The sequence below is a fragment of the Salarias fasciatus genome, chromosome 4 (assembly GCF_902148845.1).
Source record: "Salarias fasciatus chromosome 4, fSalaFa1.1, whole genome shotgun sequence".
In the NCBI taxonomy this organism is placed as follows: domain Eukaryota; kingdom Metazoa; phylum Chordata; class Actinopteri; order Blenniiformes; family Blenniidae; genus Salarias; species Salarias fasciatus.
The window spans coordinates 7,843,887-7,864,591 of NC_043748.1; positions in this window are offsets into that span (position 1 = coordinate 7,843,887).

A 20,705-nucleotide genomic window follows, 5' to 3' on the forward strand; every position below is an offset into this window, starting at 1 on the left:
TTGTTTATAAGGATCTGCCAGTATGATCCATTCTGTGCATTTACATGGGTCTTTATTATTCCTCTATGATTACGAATAAAGTGACCATGTAAACGCCTGGAAACTTTATTCCGATTTAAGTTTAAGTCCGAGTAGACCAACGGGTTTATTCTCCTTTGGAGGCGGAATTATATGTTAATTAGGCGCAACTTCGTTCCGGCCGTTCTGCGCATGCTCCGCCGTGATGACGCAATATTCCAAGATGGCAGCCCGAGTCCCGCGGTTCGACTCGGACTGAGACGGTTTATTTAAAGGTGCTGTAGGCAGGATTCCGCATCTCCACCATCTTGCTTAGGTTTACCTAAGCAAGATGGCGATTTGACCCATCTAAGATGGCAATTTGAAACCCAGCACAGCCAATCCTGTCCTGTTTTCTCTGACATCACGCCCTTACGCAAGTTAAGCCCCTCCCACAAGAATGTGCGACGAATGCCCCTCGACCAATCACGGTTAGGGCCTCATGGGCTCTTCTGATTGGTCAAAGATACCTGGAGCTGTCGAGATTCCTTTTCAGCTCAGAACAGAGACAGATGGAAACGCTGCGCCCTCGCGGTAGTGCAATTATCCTACACTCCTAAAGGATTATCAATGGACACTCTAACATTTAATCCAAAGAAAACATGGAAAAATTAGCATTAACTAGCAAAATCCTGCCTACAGCCCCTTTAACGTGACTTTTAGAAGAACTGAATATAATGACACGAGCGGATGGACGGGAGGCGCAGAACAACGCGGACATTGCCAGCTGTCGCATCAAAGATAATCGGGGAAGAAGGAAAAGAAAAATTGCCGCCAATACGCTGTTTACTTCCGCGAGACGTAAGTACGATCCGAACGCCGTCTGTCCAATCAGAACGCTTCACAGCCAGCAACGTTACAGAAGATTTAATCCTTTGTTTTTTTTTTACCCATGTCAACACGACGCTGTTGAATATAATTCTAAATTGCTTAGCTCGGAACAGACCAATTCCGAATTATAAACATCCATGTAACCACACTGGGTTGTATTTGTGTACTGACCTGCAGGGGAAAAGCAGATGAGCCGTAATGAACCAGCAGAAAACACACACGCCATTTGTTTTCCGTCAGGGAGTCTGCTCCCTGAAGTGCTTGGTTGGAGAGTTAAACTCTGCATGAATAATTTCACTCTTTCAGGGCTGGTATCATGTTGCAACTCTGGGTTTGTTTAATCCCAGCTAAAGTGATATGATCTGATTATCATGACAGACAGGCCTGGTCTGTGTATCAGTGGGATCTTAGAGGCCCTCTTGGATGAGAGAAGAGCAGATCAGCCCAGCCCAAAAGATGAAACCCTAATCCAGGGATCAAAGAGACACATTCCTGGATGGCCAGGCCTGTGTGCACACACGTTCTCCAACCAGCCGGTGCGCCACAAAAGAGCACATCCTCATTATTATCATTATTATTATTATCTTTGTTTAAGCCAATCAAGAAATGTCATAAACTGTACACACAAATCTACCTGGTTGCATGTAGAATGATGTGATTTCAAGTAAACCAAACAAATATGTACGCTTTATATACTCAACTTGTCAAAATTGCAATCATTTTTAAATGTTAACAGACTTTCTTTTAAATTAGGGGAAAACACATGGAGCACTAAGAGGATGCATTTACATAGATAAACATCACAAACAAGTCGTGCACCTGTTTCTACACTGTCGCACAGTCGTGCTGAAAAGGTCAGGAAAAGTAATAAACTGTGATCCTGGTACTTTACGTCCAGTTTACAGTGTCTTGAGTCGGCTGCTGCTTCAGTTCCATCGCTGATCCTCACTCCCCCGATCATCAATCATCCCCGTTGTACACGATAAGTAGGCCCGGGAGAGGAGGCAGCAGGGCTCCGAGGGGAAAGTCAACACTGAAAACATTTTCGGGAACAGGAACCTGAAACCCACCTGACGCCGAAGTGGAACGCACCTCCTCAATTATTCTTCCTCCTCAGCAGCCCTCTCTGGTGATGATAAAAGCCCCTCAAGGCGGTAGAGCCGGGGATCCTCTGATCCGACAGCCAGACCTGGAACTATATCTGGAATTATGTTTTTTTTCTTCCTTTAATGTCGTGTCCTTTTCACCCACTGGAAAATTATGACTTTCATGGTTGTGGTGTTGTATCTTCAAGTGGTCCAGATTTCTTGTAATCGTGCGTCTCGTTCCATCCATCCATCTTCTGTGCCTCTCCATCTAAACTTGCCGTGGGTGGAGGCAGGGTGAACCAGATCGTCAGTTCATCACGGTTTTTGGACTGAAACTGGAGAAAGCACTCAGATTTGACCTGTGGACGGTCTCGCCGTGAGGCGAGAGAGCCACGGTGCAGTTCTCAATACACTCACACACACTTCAGCTTATCCACTCATCCACTGCATGCTTGCACACAGATGTGAGCTTTACAGCTTCCATGGATCCAACTCCAGTATGACAGCAGAATGCACTGCAAAAAAAAGAACTGACAAATGACTTTTTACGAAAACACTCGCATTTTTACATTTTTACAGCACTTCTCATCCCGTCCAGCATGACTTGTATTTCAACTCTCCAACAAAGCTTTTCTGAAACACTTACTGTGTTCACAGCTGTCGTGGCATCATATTGTTTACAGTTCAACTGCTTGGTGTGGAAGCTTTCAACATTTTAACATTTACTCATGTCCTTAGCCTATAGAGTCAACATATTCTGGAGATAGCGGTTAGATAGCCCCATTCATCTGACTCGGGCGGTTGTGTGGTGACGTTGACCTGTATGTCTTACTTTGTAGCTAAGATGCAAATGATGCTTTCACAAATTAGGGGAATTCACCTACTGTCCGCTTTGTACCACCGCAACCTGAACAAACACATCTGTTGTCTTCGAATTTGCTGTAATCTCTTCAGGTTTCATCAAAGAGGAGGGTTTGAAGGTAAACAACGCTTCTCAAAAGCAAGTTGACAATGCTATCAACGGTTAACGTTCGACACAAGTAACAGAGTTGTGTTTATCATGTGGCATCATTCCTTAAATGAGTTGATTTCCATCATCAGCCTTCGTTTCCTGTTCATCACATCGGGAGCTCTGCAGCCCAGTTAAGGTCTCTGAGACATGAAAGCAAGATGGAGTCTGTCCTGAACCACGTAAGAGATCTTTTAACCCAAATCTTCATTGGCCGTCAAAGTGGAAAACTGTCTGTGGTTTTCAGAATCAGTGGGGAATACTAGCAGCAAAATGAAAGATGTGAACATTGTAAAAGAAATGACTTTATTGACGGACTTCTCTGAATTGGATGCACCTATGTACCTTACAAAGCTCAGGGGACGAGGCCGCACCTTCTGAGTGTTACGGTTGAAACGGTGCTCTGGCTCCGCCTGTCCGCTGGCATCCGCCACTGAGTGGTCAGCCGCCGTCCGGCTCTGCCATCATATACACACCGCTCCAGTCCGCAGGGGCCTGCAGAGTACACACTGTCGTGCAGCACAAACACACTTCTTCCCACCTCGGCTTCTGCTTCACTCTGCCATCTATTTTTGATTTCCACAGGAGCTATTTAAGATGTTACGAAGCTGTTTCTGGAGGTCAGTGGGTCTGTTTTTCTGACCATTATATAATCTATCATCTATTTTCTATTCATTCCGTAAGCTGAAACTCAATGGATTATTGGCTAATTTGAAGAAACCAACTTATTATTTAATGGGTTTCATCAGATGTAGTTAATAACGTTTTGCTGAAACGTTATTATACCATCATGTGTGTTTCATAAATGCTGAAAAAAGCCGAAAAGGGACCGATCAGGCCTATCAGGGTGTGTTTTTTACCGCGTGCTCCTTCTCTAAGCAGCTCACACAGAAATCTGAAATGTGTGTGGTCCATTCCAGTGGTGTTTACAGTCTCTGGTCAGAGCGAAGGGTTTCAGCGGTGAGGAGTGAGCCGATGCCAGTGTCACTGGCCAGAATGTGTGCCACAAGACACCAGCAGTTTGTGCCAACTGCATTGATTTTTTTTTTTTCTTCTTCTTCTTTTTTGCATCCTGGGAGGCAAAATTTTATTCGGCTCATTTAAGCATGAAGAAAGTGGGCGGTTATTATTTTAATGCCACACACTCCAGCAGCATTGCTGCAGACTGAAGGAGCTGAAGTGGAGACACACCCCGCTGACTCCAGGAGAAGTACAGAGAAGGATTTCTGTTCTGTATTCTATTTACCATTGAGAGGGGTGAAAAACCAGGCTGTTCGTTAATATTTTTATTGCATGCTAAGAGTTGCCTTAATATGCTTTAACATTATTGCAAGACAAACTTTTCTTGCAGCTGTTGCCGAGACAGAACTTCCTTTTTCATAAAAAGTGATGTTTCTGCACATTTAACAGAGGAACTCTTATTTACTCTGTTTTTATTTGAATAATGCTGCCTTTAAAAAAGGGAAAACAGAAAAGCAATCACTACAAAATTAAATACAATGTTTATTTTTGCATCCCATGATGCAAAATTATGCACTTGAGGACATTTTTCAAAACTCTTCTTAGGCATTGTATTATAGTGAAGGTTAGTCACAATCTATGATTATAAAAATGAATGTCATCTGAAGAATAAAACAGGTTTAAATATATGAGAAAGATGTCTGTGTTTATGCCACTGGAAACACATTCAAATGATGGAGATGTGTGCATTACAAACGATGCATTCGCTTATAAATGTCTGAAATGCAATGAAGGATATTTCAGTTATGAGGATGATTACATGTTCAGTTAACTCTCCATGTTGCGTCACTGAGGTAACTGGAATTATAGGCTGGTAAATAAAGTGTGAGCAACATTACACCGCTTTAATTGTTACCAGATCTTGTTTGCGACCCCAAAAAAGCTGCTGCGTATTCTGCTCTAAAACCAGCTGAACTGCGGCGTGCCAGTTTGAATTTGGTGTATCGCTTCAGAACTCAGTCTCCAGTGGCTTTAATAAGTCAAGTCACCCGAGGAAAGACGTTTATTTTGCCACCTCCATAAAACTGGAAGGGAGTTTTGCTCTTTTTTTTTTTTCCCCCAAATCTCTCAGGCCAGTTCGATTCTTCAGGGAAACCTGAGCCACAGTTACTCCACTTTTTACACATTTCACTCTCAAGCGATGTGGGTTGAATTAAACTGCAACATTAGATCTTCAGCTCAGAACTTGGGCTTATATAACGGGAGCCCGTCGCCGGTATTTTCAGAGCCCTCAACCGTGGCAATAAATTGGGTCTGATGGTTAATTTTAGGCGAAATCCAATCCTTGACAATAAGTTACGAGCCTTGCGGGACCTTTCGGTCAAACCGTGGCTGGCACTGTCACACTTGGAAAAGAGCCTCTTAAATGGAAGTCTTTCCCGAATGTTGCCCGTTTTCAAAGAGCCTCTCCCTTCAGGTACAAGGGTCACTCGAATAAAGTGAAGTTGATCGTGTCAACCACCTACACGGGTTCGAGCATTTCGGAACACGTCATTTGTGGTAATAAAATCACGCCCGGCAAATTTCAGACACTATCAGCGAGGTTTCTGACCCCCTCCTCCCGAGCAGACAGGAGTCTCGGTCCGTGTGATTTCACTGTATGGCCCTCTGTCAGTGCATTAGCAGTGACGTGATCATGATTAATGCTAATCACGCTGGATTTACTGTGTGTTTATTTTACGGCGCAGCTGGCAGAGCGGAGCTTGGCCCGTCGACGAGAGCTCCCGCTGGCAGCCCGAGGAGGCGGACTTGGGGGATTTGGACCGTGTTTGCCTCGGTACTCGGCTGTAACGCTGGCTTGTCTTAAGATCCCGCGGCTGAACAGAGGTTGCGTTGTCAGTCATGAGTGACTGCGAACATTTCCTGCTCGCTGAAAACTCTCTGATTTCTCTCACAGAGTTGTCTCTTTAGATGAGGAGAAATGATTAGATCCCATGTGATTTTTTTCTCTTTCCTGCCCTGTCTGCCTGTTTGTCGTAAGCTGATGTGTGCCGTGCATCACAGTTTGGTAGGATCACCCCCGTTGAACCGCACAGCTGCTTCATAATCCTCAGCATTGTCTCCAGCTGCTTGGTACTGAGTGGCACAGCAGTGTTCTTGTGCGTAAAGATGGTGCAACACTGCCACCATGTTTGCTCTGTGTACTGCACTGCCACAACATCTTTGCCATTTCCCACCTTCCAGAGATGTGATGCTCAGAGAAGCAGTAATTGAGTGAAACAGAGGCCAGACTGAAGTTTTGGCCTCTCATCCCCCAGTATTTCATTTCACCAGTTTCTCTTCAACAAGTGTACCCTGCAATATTTTCTCCAGTCCTGCCCCCCTTAAAAAACACAGAATAACAGAAAAGGCTCAGATAAAATCCCAGTGTGCATTGTATCTGCCTTGTTTACGCTGACGGATTCCCTTACCACTTGTGTAAAACGCAGCCGCTCGTGTTATTCTACCGAGCAAGAAAGAAAACAATTACCGAAAATGAGGCCGAGTTGAGAAGAGGCCTGTGTGTAAAAAAACAAAGACGTGCGACTGTTTGGATCTGATAAGCCTGTCGAGCGTTTCCTCTAATGCCTCTGAAAATAAACAGCTGGGCTGATGAGGTGAATGGAGGCTTGGTGTGGGCCGTAACCGCCGCCGCGGCCCGGGAGCTTGTTTTAGGGGCTGGTCCAGCTGGGATCAGTAAAGGGCCCCCATCAGCGGGCCGAGGCGCCGAGCGAGTTAAACAGGTTAGTGTGTGTGGCCAACTGAACCTGCGGGGACACACGCTCTTTCACAGAAATGGCACACACACACACACACGAATGCACCACTATAACAGAAATGCAAATAAAAGCAGCATCTCCCAGGGTCAGCCTGCAGACTGTAACTGCTTCGTGCTTTTTTTTGGTGAATGAAAACAGGCGAAGTCTGAGACAACTGCTGTGTGTTTTCTCTGCAGGGCGTCGCAGGATTTTTTCGCTGAGGAGGCTGAAGTGAAACGTTGCCGCCGTGAAGCCGATTCGCCGTGACATTATCTGCTCATCAGGGAACGCGAGGTGAGCAACACGGAGAGAATGTGGGAATTTCTCAGTCCGACAGGTAGAGACAAGACCGAGCCGCCAGCACCCAGGAACACAAACTCATTCATAAAAAAGAAAAAAAAAAACAGAAAACAAAACATGCTTTATCATCCAGACGTGTTGAACCTCAACCTGCTCTCTCTCTCTCTTTTTTTTTCATCAGCCAAGATTGAATGTAATTTTTAGAGCAGATATTGCTGTGTATGTGCAGGTTTACGGCTCTTGTTGTGCAGTTTAACAATGAATCGAGGCCACTGCTGACATTTGGTGAGAGGCCAAGAGACGGCATGTCCCAGATCTGTCAGTATAGAAGACAATACATGCCGACAAGATAGCGCCGCAATTATGCATAATCCCTCCATCATTGTTACAATAACAACATTACGACATTAGGCCCAGTCTTTAAAAGAAGTTTAATTTATGTTTAAGTATTTTCAGATTTTTCGTTGGTGGTTTTGAACTGAATCCATCATCTCAGGTACGACTCTGAACGCCATGTGACAAGAGGGAAATGATGACGGTCGATCAATAACAAAACTCCCAGCAACATAATTTTGAGGAACTCTGGAGCTCCGCTTCTGCTCTGATTGCTCGTTTGAGTTCGCTGGCTCGAGTAAAGACACTTAATCACAAGCTTGCTGTGCGGAGTTTTCCTGGACTGCGCGGGTCCGTGCCAAGACCCGAGGCAGTCACATCTCTGGACGGGAGAAAATATCATTCCCCTCAGAACAACTGCATGACTCACAAGAGCAACTGCTCTCAGAGAAACACGATACGCGTATCATTCAGACTTCAGCACAACGCTGCGCTGATGCCAGCTTTTAATGTTAATGACAATGGATTTGACCATGACACAGAACAGATATATTAATGCGTAACAGTTAAGAGTGAAACCTTACGAAACCCGAAGCGATCAGATTCTGATGTAAACACACCTCGTAAAACCCAACAGTAGATTATACTAACAGGAAAACATTAATGATTATATTAATCTCCCTTGGGAGTGACATGCAGTCCATGTGTTTTCACTCTGGGTGCAGTTTGAGCCCAGATTTTGGGTTTTAACGTTTGGCCGCTGTTTCGCTTCTCTTAGTCTTCCACAACAATAGCCAAGTTTCCATAAAAAAAATCAGTATATTTTATCCAAAACTTCCAGTAAATTGAAAAAAAAAGGAATAAATGCATGTTTCCTCTGAGAGTAAAGGGATTTGTGAGGACGGAGATAAACAGTTTGCTTGTTTAAATGCTCCAGTCGAGTGCCATTAATGAAACTAACGCCTGGATAGGAGTGTTTTTCGCAGTATCTTATTAGAACTATCAATTTTTTTTTAGTTAAATTAAATCTTTACAACAATTTTCTGGTGGTCCTTCTTTTTAATTATTGTTATTCTGACACTTTCTACATTTGCTGTTTACAGGGTGGGCACGGCCGTCTGCCCCACACCATATAAAAACAGACTCAGCGCACCTGGAAAATAAAATCCTGTTGGAAAGCGTTTGTCTTGCAGGGCAACAAGAAAATGTGCCACCTCTGTCCGCAGCTAATTGGCTGTTAACACCGTTTTAACAAACTGTGGCCGTGGTGCCGCACCGACGTGCAAATGAACAGGCCAGATTGGGAGAGACGTCATTTTGAGTGTGGGTGCGGAGCGGCGGCCGATCCGCTTTACATAAATGACGTCAGTCCGGTTTACGCTCCTGACAGCAGGAAAACAACGCTGGCTTTGAGACGGCGTTAAGAAACCATGAGGTCATGTTGAGTGGAATTAATCGATCGTGCATGAAACATGTTATTGTGGGTTTTCCAATAAAGCTTGACAATCATACGATCAATGGTGAATTTCCTTTTTCCACTCAGTTCACCGGATTGAAGCGTTTACCTTGAAAATATGATACAAGAGCTTTGATAAACTGCTGGAACAAACACACAAGACTGAGTTTTAAATGTTAAACGGCATAAAGTAGAACAGTGGAATTCAGTTCAGTGTAGAAAATTACACAGACTTTTTGTGAACTCTGTGTAATTTGATCTGCATGATGCTTTTCAGACTATTTTATCATGTGTAACAGGAGTATCAGTTATTCTGGGGTGTGGTATTTCAATAAATGTCCAACTGGAGGGTGCGAGGTCGTCTTAAACCAGTTTCATGAAGCTTGTATTTCTAAGATTTTGTGCAGTTTGAAAGGGGAATTTCCCTCACTCTGGAGTTTTCTGGATTCACATGAGCAGCTGTATATAATGTCCAATGTAGTGTGTAATGGCGGCGTGTTCGGCTAAGTCTGGAGGAAAACAAGTCTCCTGAGTGCGGCCTGGCTCGGCGCTGACGTGTCTCCTCCGCCATGGACACGGACCTGTCTTCAGCCCTCAATAAAACATCTTAATTTAGCCCGTCTTAAAAATAAAAAAAGGAACAACACAAATCACAGCCAAAATGATGTTTATCTTTCGAGAGTTATTTTTAGCTGGTGACACATCAGGATGTGTGATACGGCGACGGGAGGAGGAAGGACTCGGTCACGTTTACGAAAAAAAGAATTCAGGTTTTAACAGGAAGCTGGCCGGCATGGAGGTGTGTAATAAAGTGGTTCAACCGGTGGCTGTCGATGCTTTACAAGGCTTTTTTTTTTCTCTTTATATTTTAAGGTTTAAAGTTAACTCTAAGTAATTTAATGGTTAAAAACAAAGAAAAAAGCTCATTGGGATCCTCTAATATATGCTGATTATTCATATTGAATAGCTTTAGGTATTTAAAATGTGTTTTAATGAAGTAATTATTAGTTTTACCCTCCACTTATGACTTTAAGAAAAAAATGAAAGCCGTTGACCCCTGCTGACCTTTGCTTCTCTATGTCGGGTATAAACTGGAAAGATTGCGAGCATGGCTGCGCTGCGAATCACGTTAAGACAAAGACATTGTGTTTTACTATGCAAAGAGGTGGAAGCCTTTGAGCCGGGTTCACGAGGGTCCCGGCGCGGCGTACAGGTGACCATGTCATGTGACGGGCTGTCAGGCCCGGCTGATTGTTCACACCCCGCGGTGAGACCCGCTGCCCCGGGCTATTAGTCATCCTGACAAGCGCGGCGTTCGCGCCGCTCTCTCCGGCCGTGACACACTTGTTTCCACCGTCTCCCAGACCCTCGCGCGCCGCCCCGGGTCTGATATGTTCCTAACGCGTAGTGGCAAGAGTGACACGAGGCCGCCGAACCAAAACAAGCACCGATCAGTTACTGATGAAAGAAGCCTTTTAGTTTTTCTTTTTTTTTTTTTTTTTAAGCACCTTCGGCGTTGGAGGTGGCTTCTGCCAGAGAACAAGTTTCTGAGGAGTAATGATGGCAAACCAAGGCTGTGTGTGCAAATTAAATCAAAACAACATATATGAAAATGCACTCATGCACTTTACCTGTAGGTGAATGATTTATTTGATTCTTTTTGTTTTCATTTTTTTACTCATAAGAAAATCTTGCAACGTGGTTCAAGATAACTTCTGAAAGACAAACTAGTGAAAGTTGTTATTTTTACTTTTTTTTCATAATGCTGCATCATTTTATTTGAGTTTAATGGAGATATAAATTTTACTTTGCAGACTGTTGATAGAGATTTGATTTTGTGTGTTGTGTGTTTTACCGAGAAGGTCCGGTGAAATGAAATCGTCTTTTGCAAAAGAGAAAAATTTCAATCACAAGACTCACAAATTTGCAAAACATCTATGAAAGAAGTACAGAAGAAATAGACGAGAGAAACTAGAGAAGCAGCCACATCCCTCCTTCAGCAGGTCACAAATGGAAATTGTCTCACTTTAACTTTTTATAAAGTCTGATAATGTAAGGTATTAAATTTGTCTTTTTTTTTATATCAAAAACAGTCAGAAGTTGACGTAGATTTCCTCAGAAGATATTTGTAAACTCTTTAAATACTGCTATAAACAGAGCTGAAGAACATATAAATATGAAATACAAAAACGTATCTCACTGTGATAGTAAATTATGGATAAGTGGTGATAAATATCATCCCTTCAGCTAAAAGAATATTACACAGGGAGCGCTCAGTAATGTAATACGTCTGCGTTTCGTCACTGACGGTACTTCACCTCGCCTGGGGAGTTTTCAGAAACCTCACCCAGGCAGGAGATTCTGAGCATGTGGATTCTTCTTTAACCTGGAGAGAGGAGGAGACGTCGCTATTAAAATTCAATCAATCTGATTTATGCCGCCGCTGATACACTTCATTTGCTCATACTAAGTTTTAAAGCAGCCCTGGGCCTTTTGTCTTTTGTTCTTCCTGTGCCACGCTCCGAGGTTGACCTCTGAAAGGTCACTGCATTGTGACTCTGCTGTCCTCGGTGTGGCTACAGCCCAGACGCCATCGTTGTTACTGTCCTGTTTTTAGATCCAGCTCGTGAGAAAAACAAGCAGTGATTTAATATTAGACAAGAGGATGATGGTAAATCCATTAGGAGCTTCCTCCTCTCTTTCATCATCAGCGGCCTCACGCCGCCTGCTGCAGACGAGACGCCGATCAGCAGATCAAACTTTGGGGGCCGTAGATTATGTATGTGGTTAATTTACAGCGGGGAGGTTTCTTAACCTTGTCCCGTGCCGGGCGCGGAGGTGAGGAGCAACGCTGCATTGAAAAACTCTGAGGTGTAATCAGCAATCAGAAGAAGGAAGCTGGACGTCAGCCTTATATAAATGGTTTCCTCGGAGGAGCTTGATTTACTGTCCCAAGCACATTTGAACTTACAGCGGTGCACGTGCACGTGTGCGTGCGCACGTGCAGGGGATGCCTTAAAAGGACTGTGTGAGCGCAGAACCAAACTATACGTTACATTTAACACAAAAACCTGAATAAACGTGAATCTTTAGTGTCTGACGATTCGATTTTCGAGGCGTTTACTGGAAACCATTAAACGATATTTAGGTGTTGAACTTTGACCTCAACTTCTCTGAGGAAGCAACAACAGATTATTACAGGGAAGTGCCGGCTTGTTTTTGTAGAGGTGAAGCTCTTGTTAAGATTTATGGTTATAGAACTTTGTTTCTTTACTTACCTTATATTTACTATGTATAATTTCACTTTTTCTTTTTTTACATGACGGACTATAGTCTCAAGTTGTATAAACCCAGTGAGATAGAACATAACTCCCAACAGTATCTCCTAATATAAAGCATTTATGGAGCAACAGTTAAAACAATACAGAAGATAATCATTAACAGTGATTAACAAAACGATGAGAACGTGATCTGAGTTCATATTTTATTAGTGTTGAGAAGCAAGTCATGAAAGAAAGCAAAAGAATTGAAGAAATAATCAAAATTGTAGCATAACAGAGATTTGTCAAAGTGAAATAATGCATATGACCAATTCTTTTTTATTTTCTTAATGTTATGAAAAACTTTTCTTTTTGTCAAAAGCAATATTGCTCAAGGTAAAAGATCATCGAGAAGGTCATGGAAACTTTCTGTAAAGGCTTATTGATATGCAGGATGCCTTATTGCACTGATCAGGTCATTGTCTTTGCACATTTTGTTGTATCTTCTTTTCTGTTATCGTCCAGGGTGACATGTTCTGTCTTAAAAATTAAATCTTTTTTTCTTTTTTTTTTACCTCCAAAACAGCAATAAGCAAATTTCTGCCCGTTCAGAAACACATTTGTGGATAACTTATTGGTCTGTGGACGTCGTAACGTCTGCATTAATCCCGTCACCCTCCCTGAGGGACCTTCACCGGAGTGGTAAGGGCTCACATTATTCATATTTATGGTAATGATGTAGGAGAGTTTAGCCCGTGGTGCTCGGGCCTCTCAGCGGGTGCCACGCAAACACAGACCGTGATCCCCGGAGCAGCTGCCGAACCGGGACGGGCCTGGCTTTCCCATCAGAAGGCCGTGGCGGGGTTTCCATAACAAAACAGAGCAAACAGTTTGATCGCTGCGGCGAGAAGTGGCGCTGATGGGACTTAATTGAGGGATATGTTGATGAGTTTTTCCTCTGTAGCTGCTAAAGACACTCAGGGGCTAAAACGCACCCAGAGACTGTATTTTATCCATTAACAGCAGTTAAAGTTATCAAAGGCTGACCTGCTTTCAGTGTGGTCAAGCTTTCAACATTCTGGCTTGAATGAAATATAGAACATAGATGTCAAAATGAAGCAACAACATGTTTGTACTTTGTGATCATGAACCCTGTCGTTAATATAGATACTTTCATTTAGATAGCTTTTTTTAATAAAGTTGAAATAAATTAATAGAAGAAGAGAAGCCTCACACACACCGTGCACATCATCCTTCCTCTGGAAAAGTCATACCGTGATACACAAACCATGAGACAAGAGCCAAAAGGAATATTTATACAGAGGCAGTGAATCAGCATTTGGTGTGGGTTTTCAGAGGGCAGGCCGCTCCGATTCTGCTTAAATCAAAAGCATCCAGCAAAATATATATCCAGCTCACGACGTTTTAACTATCTGACACTGAGCACGCCGGTTTCACCAGAGATGACCTTCATCTGAGGTCAGGATGAAGCTGAAAATGAAGCAAGCGATGGATCGCCGTTGCTCGCCCGCATTAGTCAGTGCTGTTTTCCAAACGTGTACCAACTCCGCTTTTCGCGTATTTTTGATGGCCGTCTATCTGAGAGAGCGTATATCAGCCGTTTCGCCTGTTTTTTGTTTTTTTTTTTGTTTTTTTTTTCTGGCTTGGCGCGGACGGCAGGCGCCGATGGAAATGCAGGGTGGGTGCCGCTGGCCGGCGGTGCCACGGCGCTCTGGCCCCGGCTCCTCCGCCGGCACGCAGACGGGAAGGGTGAAATCTCCTGCTCACTAATCCGGACAAGCGCCGTTTTAGTGCGCGTAACCCGAGTGCCAGGCGGCAGAAACGAACTGTGAATGACAGACTTTTCACTGCTGGACGCGTCTATTAATCAAAACCTCAGCAAAAACTCTCGCTTTCAAGCAAATATATAAAAACCCGCTGGAAGAAATGCTGCCGAGCAGAAATTGAAAGGAAGCTGAGGAGTAATTTAAGAAAACTATGAAACAAGGAAAGGGGAATCGGCTCCTCTTGGCACTTTAGGAGGGTCCAGAAATCTCATGATGATTTTGGCAGGTTGTAGAGTTTGCTAGTTTTTAACCATGTTTTCTCAATAATCATATAATCTGGCAACCACAAATTCCTCTCTCTCTCTCTCTCTCTTTCTCTCTCTCTCGGATATCCTCAGAAACATTTCTCCCAGCGTCCATCAGAAGGTGGGAGAGTGAGACACGGATCAGTCCGGGCACCGCACCTTTCTCAGAATCAGACAATACAGCATGTGTGCCTCTTTCTGTCAGGATGCCACAGATAATCCTGCCATTTAAAAAAAAAAAAACAGCCTTCTGGTAGAAATGTGGATTGGTGAGCGATTATACCGGATTTATCCTACTTACATTTACCCGCTGGTTAAAAAGGAAACAAATACTGAACATGTAAGCTGTTAGTGCAGCTTTTGTTTTCATGTTTAGCAGGATGTTCTGGATTTTAATTTATTTTTTTCACTTCTTGTGCTAATTTTGGATGTTTTGCTGTTAGTGTGGAGGTGAATGACTGGAACTATCAAACTGTATCAAGTGATTTTAATCTCTGATCCTTATCAAGTTGCTCCCTCTAGTGGAACAAGACACATTTGTTTGATCACAGTAGAGAGGTTTTTATTATTATTGTCAAATGAGTCCTGAATCAGTCCTAAAACAGAAGCAAAGCGTTCCAACAAATCACTTTAAAATGAACTAAGTTGTTCTTTTAATTCTCTTTGTATGAAACTGTTTGTAAACACGAGCAGTGAAAACAGGACCGCGGCGTTCCACCATCTGAGGCCCATTACGTCCATTTCGGTGTTCCCGCTGCATCTGGGGAATCATTAATTAATCAATCAATGGCCTGTTGCTGTGACAGGCGCCTGGTCTGCAGGGTGCAATGGAAACCACAGCTGCTCGTATGTAAATGGGAATTAATTAACAAGATTACATTTCAGCACCCGTATTTAGAGTGAAAACAGTCTCGGGAGCCCCGAGCAGCGGCGGCGGGGGCTCGGCCGGCCCGCTGTGGTCACATCCCATCTCTGTCCGACAGAATAATTTCACCTCATTACCTCTGCCATGTATAAATAGAACTCTTTCCACCCACCGGTTCTTTAACAACATGTGCTCTTTAAACACCTACAATTAACCCCTTGTGACTACGGCCTTGTGTCCCCCCCCCCCCACCCCTTGTAGCCTGGCATACTGGTTCCAGCCTCCAGGTCCCGGGAGAGCCCACCCCGCTCCCCCCTGAACCCCCATTCAGGCTCAGTCCAGACTGCAGTGCCTCCACCTTGGCTCGGGTTCATTAAACAGTCGTATATTTCGTGTTGTGTTTTCCCTCCGGCGGGATTTATTGGATGACTGATAGAATTTACAATGTGTCCTGAGCAGCATGAGACCTGTCGTGGCGATTCATACGAGCGTCAGGCTTGCTTCTCCCATATCGACTGTGCCACATGAATCTCAACCCGGCCTCGCATCGTTCCGCACGAGAAAGACAATAAGTGAGCTTCAGCCGTCTCTGCACAGATTTGCACTTTCTTAGCACTGAAACTGAGCGAGTGATCTGGACTGTGACTGTTCTCCTCTCAACAAATAAACTGTGCGTGAACGCACACGTCAGACACCCAGGAATAGGCCCGCTTCGGCGTGACTGAGCGATTGCTCCCGGTCACAGGCCGGGGACTGACCCGCTTCCTCCTCCGTTGCTAATAACTCAGTCGGTTGCTACCTCAGAAAAAGGTGAAGCTCACAATGGATTTCTCAGATATTCGGCATGAAACCGCAGCTTTCCTCACCCAGGAGCACCACCTATAATCACTGTGTCAGACTCTGGCTCTGCAGCGACCTCAGACAAGTTGTTCTTGGACCAGGCACCGCACCGGCGGCGGGAGTCGCCGCGCTAAAACTGACGGGATAGAAGAAATGATGTTAAGAAAAAAAGAACTGCTTTCCATCAATATCAGTTCCAACTGGGTATGATGGCTGCCACGGTCACATTGGTCAATTTGTCGAGTTTCCTGTTCTTAAATGACATCAGTTTGTGAATGGCAAGGTAACTTTAAACCTTAATAATATGCGGTAAAGATCTGATATGACAGGAGTGTTTGAGGCGAACGCCTGACTGGTTTCATGTGAAGGAGGATCTATAGTGCGCCTTAGCAAAAAAATCTTAAACTATTAAGATCCTCTTCATCTCTTCCTGTTCATATTATTCCTTGAATTCTATTCTTTGACTCCTCATGTTGTGGAGGTATCATTCATCTCCTGATTCCAGACGATGATGACATTACCATGCTCCTCGTCTCTATTTGTTTGAACCTGCACATTAGGTTAAATGAAGGGAAGAGCAGTTCAGAGAGATATTTTATACTGTCAAACCTGCTATAAATGAACATCGTTATTAAGGCTTTTTTTTTTTCCCTCCAGATGTCTCTGCTGCTCTGTGATATATCTTTATTTACCTTGCGTCTGTTCTTTGATTCTATAATAAATCCCAACAGTCTGCAGTAGATAGTGAGGTCAACCTGTGCTTGACCTCTTCAGGCACAATCCAAAACATCCTTAGTGAGAGAAATTTAACACATTGAGCGCATCTTTTAATGTCTTTCTACCTTGAGACGAACTGGTGATTCGTCCTGGATGTAGACGGCTTCTTTCAAGCCTTTTCCAGGTTCACGCTTCCTCTTGTTCATTCATCATTTCATAATATTCAGAATTGCCAGTAAACTGTGTGCTTTAACAAACTCACAACGGATCAAACATGACGGCTTGGAGGAAACAATGAATCGTCATGTGTTGTAAGGTATTATTTAAAGAAAAAAAAAATGATCCTGCCGTACTTCTGTAGCCCTTGAGCAGTTTCTGTGTTTACATATTTGCTGATGAAGCTGTGGCCTCAGCTCTTGTTTGCAGGCCTGAACTGTTCTGGAGACAAGTGAATCTTTGTAAAGTGTTTTTTTGACCTTTCAGTCACCAACTGCCTGATTTTCTACCAGAGAGCCTGTGGCTTGGCCTTAACTTTTACACCTGTGTCTCTATTTGTACATTCAAATGTCACATTGTGCCTGTTTAGTTTCTCCTAACTGTACCAGAAAACTATTCTGACTTTACACTAAAAGACCAACAAGTTTACTGTTGCTATGAGGACACAGAGTTTGTGATTATCAACCGTGGTAAAGCATTATTTGACATCTCGTGCTGTTTCTCTACTCAGTTCATCACCACAGTAACACTTCAGGTGATTTTATATTTACATGATACATTTTGCACCAGTTTCTGTGTTACTGTGGTCGTCTTTACACTCCAGAAAAGGAAAGGACGCTAAATACTGAATGAATACTTTTGCAAGCCACTGTAGCACTGCTATGAACAAACCATTAAGCATGAATAATCAGATTTTAGATTTTAATCTTTGTTTAGTTTTATACTTTTATACTTTATACTTTTATTATGGAAATCATTTTCATCATTATCCACATCATAATTTCGTCTGAATGCAAACAATACAAACAACAATAATTTGCTTTTAGATTTTTGTCAGATCTGGTGTCATTTGGCCACAGATTGCACATTACTGTTAAGTCAACATATTGAAAGTGTCACACACAACTATGCTCTCACATATTCAATATGATTTTGTGTTTCTCTCGTACTTTTGCTTAGATTTCTCCTCGTGACTCAAAGTGTCTTGTTTAAAACTGGAGAGAGCTGAACAATTCCGATCACACAGAGCACGAAACCTCATGTGAAGAAGTTAGATCATGCATGTAATGTGTTTTTTCTTTTAATTAGAGCCTTGAATAGAAATCAAAGTTCATTGTGACTATTGTATGAGGTAATACTTTGGCTATAGTTTGTCAAATGCTAGACTTAAAAAAAAAAAAAAAAAAAAACCTTGTTTTTCTTCTTGGTTTCCAGAGTCTCACATCCTGCCAGACTTACGCTGCCTGTTGGTTTTCATGTCAGACGCTGGAGAGATGATATTAGCTCAGTGCCTCCACTCAAAACCATGTGGTTGATTTAAAACATTTAGAGGAAGCGTGCAGCCATCGCAGCGTTTGGCCTTGCCTCGGTTAAATAAAAGGATACGGTTTCTGCAGTGGTGACAGTCTCACGTTATGTGTACTTTAAATGTGTCACTGTGATAGTTTACCTGAACTGATGGAAATTAATGGCGAAGTGTCACTGTATCCAAGAGCGTCTCGCTTTATATATTTTGACTTCTGATTATGGCCCGCCGAATCACGGCGTTTTCAGATTCTCTCCCGGCCGTACCACGCGCTCGTGTTGACTTTGTGGTTTTGCTAAATTGGACTCTGGCTCCGGGTGGCTGAGTTTCCATAGCAACCTTTAGCCTTATCTGCTGGTAAGTGGAACAATAACTTCTTTCACTTTCCGAGTCTTTTCTTAGCTTTTTCCAGAAAGAGCAAACTTTCAGTGAAAAGGCCTTTTATGTGGACGTGAGCCGTGTTTTAAAGTAAGTAAACAATAATATTACATTTGTTTCATATAGCCGACAACTTAAATGAACGCAGTGTTTAAGGTAACTCCGAAAAAATAAAATCAGAAAGTTTTCTATAAATGTCGTTGTACATTAGTAAAAAAGTGATTTTAGTGGACAACAAACCCTAAAACAAATTAAACCTGTTTTTTTTAATGTTAATACTGCTGGATTGCAAAATAAACATACAAAACAGGAAGTTAATTCCCAGGTTTGCTTGGTATGAAACATTTAAGAGAAATGTTTTCAAATCCTTTTTGAACTTAAAAGTGTTTATCAGAGTGTCGTTAAAATCTGCATGCTGAAAATGTCATCTTAGGTATATTTATGAATAATACGGAGCAAGTTGGTCACTCATCATCCGCCAGAGAGACAGATAAGCACACAAATTCACAAGTTTTTGGACTCCGGGAGGAAATAAGAAAACTCTGAGCATCCAGCCGCTCAGATTTGAACCTGTTAGCAGCTGTTTTTTCTTAAAGTGGCCCTCTTCTAAACCCTCTTTCTCAGATGCTGTAAACGTAGTCAATCTGCTAGTTTTGTGCAATTTCTGCACATTAGTGAGCTAAAAAACTCCTAAATCACACTGGAAGAGGAAATATGGGACATCTTTATTTGTGGTTTGAGCGAACTTTCTTTAAATGTGTCATAATTATATTCCTAATAACATTATTTCCCAAAGCAGACTTTCCAATAAGTAATTACACTGTTTTCATGACTTATACTGACTGTTTCTCATCTTGTTATAAACCAGGCATGAGAAACTTTGACCACTGCAAAAATGCCATTTTCACTACCAGACGGACAAACTGTGATCTCTGTGTGAGTGTGATTTTATTCACCATGCATGTTTCTTTTTTCTTTACTTTGAAATAAAATAAATACAATAAAATAAAATCATTTTAATGATATTTGGTTCAAATGTCTTCAAAATGACCATGACTAATGAAACCATTTACACTGTAGTGCAAAACGGAATTATTTTTTTACTCAAATGGACATAAAATAGTGTGTGAGTGCAGACATGTCCGTAGTCTAGCCAACAGATCTACGTCAGAGAGTCAATAAGCAGCACGGTGACGGCTTCAACCAGCTGGAGATGTCCAACTTATTATTCCCACTGTAATAATAATCAGTGATTGTCAGCTCAGCGGTGTGAAAACAAATTAAGACGGTGATTAATGAACACCTCCAACAACTCCTGGACTGACCACGGCGATGGGACTCCCAGTAAAGACTGCCTCCCGCTCTCCGAGCTGACATGAACCCTTTTCCCGTCAATAGAGATGCTCCCCTGACTCCCATCAATCCGCTGTTGACAACAGCAGGATTTATTCTCCCTATCAGCGCTTTATAGGCTCCCCTTTCCACTGTGCCTGTTTGCTGTAAAGTCCCACATGTTGTTCTTTGTTTTTCTTTCAAAAAAAAAAAAAAAGGGTCTTTTCACTTCTTTCAAAGCGCTTGCGGGAAGTGTTGATTTCTTTTTTTTTTTTTGCACTCCGTTTGAGGATGTTATTGATCCAGCGTGTCCCCTCCAGATCGTTTTACTTTGCCGTAAACTGACAGGGCATCCCTGCCTCAACACGGGAGCACGCTAACATGTAAATAATCAGTATCCACACAAAAACATCCTCCTGCAGGATCCACGTGTGCCAACACGCGGCATTTATTCCATTTGTTTTTCTGGCGGTGATGACCCTTCAGCACTTTTACTTAAACGCAACCAAATGGATGAGCTAAAAAGACATCTTTGTCCGCTCTCCCTGGCTGATACTGTACAATGCGGGGCAGGCGGCGGCGGCGGGGAGGGAGCCGGGTTGGCATGGAGGCCGCGGCGTGCGCTGACAGCGTTGCAGGGGTTGATAGACGCCGCATGTCAGCACTCGCGGTGCCCTCAGAGAGCGGTGCCGGGTGGCCTCGACAAGAATGTCTTTCTGCAAATCACTCACTCGGCAAATATACAAAAACCGTCTCCTGCCCGGCGGGCGGGCTGTCCGTCAGTGCTGCGGGTCCCCGGGTGCCAGTCTGGATAATTACCCGGCGTAAAAGGTCCGTTTGATTTCAAAGCGACATCCTCTTTCGCTC